A 2,249-nucleotide genomic window follows, 5' to 3' on the forward strand; every position below is an offset into this window, starting at 1 on the left:
GTGTAGATGTATTTCTGATGTATCTGTAGGGAGGAAGGTGATCTCTGCGTCTTACTCTTCCGCCATCTTCTCTCTCTCCTCAGATTTTCACTTTTATTTTTAACTGACAAAATAAGGGAAATTTGAATGACACAATTAATCAAGTTGATCTAATTGATATTTCTAGAACATGGGGATCAGCAACTTCAGAATATACATTGTTTTTAAAGTGCACAGGAAATAGTCACCAGGACAGGCCAAAGTCTGAGCCATTGACTCGGACCAATAACTTTCAAAGGAATAAAACGGTATAGAGTATGTCCTCATATGATACAGAATATGATTTAAATGGGTTTAATTACAAATCATTAACAATAACATATGTTGAAAATCCCCAAACATTTAGAGATTTATCAACATATTTCTCTCTAACTCATGAATTAAAAAGGAGGGCAATAATAGGAAAGAACTTTTTGACTTTAAAATGCTTATATAAAAAGAGAAGAAGAGAAGAAATGTTTAGAATCAATGATCTAAGCCAGTGGTTGGCAAATTACAGGCTGAGGGTCAAATCTGACCCATGTCTGTTTTTTTGTAAATAAAGTTTTATTGGAAGACAGCCATATCCATTCTTTGACATATTATCTATGGTTGCTTTCACCCTACAATGTATGAGTTGGGTAGTTGCAACACACTGTTTGGACCACAAAGCCAAAAATATTTACTATCTGGACCTTTCAAAAAAAAGTTCACTGACACCTTTTACAAGCATGTGTCTTAAGAAGCAAATAGAATAAAGAAAATAAGAAGAAACAATAATCAATTAAATAAAAACTGAGCAAACAAAAAATTCAATGAAGTCAATACTTTTGTTTTTTTAATTTGATACAGAACTGATGAACTAACTAGATCGATGAATAAAAAAGGAGAGGAAGTAGAGATTATGGAAAGAGACCATAACTACAGATTTGACAGATATTCAAAGCAAAACAAAGTTGCCTGATTAACATCTACATGCCTATTAATTTGACAACTTAGAGAAATGGACAAGTTGTTTGAAAGACATACTTGTTAAAACCACATAAGAAATTAAGCATTGAGGCAGTCCTATATTAAATAAAATTACTGAATTATAATGAAAAATATTCCCCCAAAGAATGCTCTAGTTTCAAATGGTTTCACCAGTGAGGTCTGTCAAACATTTAAAGAAGAAATAATACCAGTAATACACAAACTCTCTTAAAATATAGATAAATAGAACATTTCCCAACTCATTTTATGAAACCAAACCCCAATATAAAACTGTCAGGGACATTATAAGAAAAGAAAATTGTCGACTAATAGTGTTCACAAGCACAGATGCAAAAATCATTCATGGAATATTAGTGAATAAAACACAGCAATATTTTTTAAAGATACCACATTATAACAAATTAGCATTTTTTCCAGGAGTGAAAGGTTGATTGAACATTGAAAAGTGAAACAATGTAATTTACTACATTAACCAAATCAAAGGGAAAATTCATATTTTTATTTCAGTAAATGCAGAGAAATCATTTAACAAAAGTCAACACTCATTCATAATAAAAATTCTCACCAAACTAGGAATTCTCACCAAAAGGGAATTTCCACAATCCTTAAAGGTAATTTATGGGAAATGTACAGCTGACATCATACTTAATTGTGAAATAATGAATGCTTTCCTCCTAATACCAGGAACAATGCAAGTATATACACTTTTATTCTTTCTAATCACCATTACACTGGATACCCTAGTGAGTGTAACAAAGTGAGAAAAAGAATTTAAAATGTACAGAGTAATAGAAACAAGTGAAATTATTTTTATTTCCAGAAAACCTGTTTGTTTGGTTTTTTTTTGGTGGAAAATAATATGGAACCTACAAAGCAACTGTGGAAACTGATAAATGTATTTAGCAAGATCATCGCATACAAGCTCAATGTACAAAAATCAATGGCAACTCTTACAGGAAAACATAGGAAGAACACTCTTTGACATAAATCACAGCAAGATCTTTTTTGATCCACCTCTAGAGCAATGGAAATAAAACCAAAAATAAAAAAATGGGACCTAATGAAACTTAAAAGTTTTTGCAAAGCAAAGGAAACTACAAACAAGACGAAAAGACAACCCTCAGAATGGGAAAAAATATTTGCAAACGAATCAACAGACAAAGGATTAATCTCCAAAATATATAAACAGCTCATGCTGCTCAATATTAAAAAAAACAAACAACCCAATCAAAAAATGG

The sequence above is a fragment of the Physeter macrocephalus genome, chromosome 7 (assembly GCF_002837175.3).
Source record: "Physeter macrocephalus isolate SW-GA chromosome 7, ASM283717v5, whole genome shotgun sequence".
Lineage (NCBI taxonomy): Eukaryota > Metazoa > Chordata > Mammalia > Artiodactyla > Physeteridae > Physeter > Physeter macrocephalus.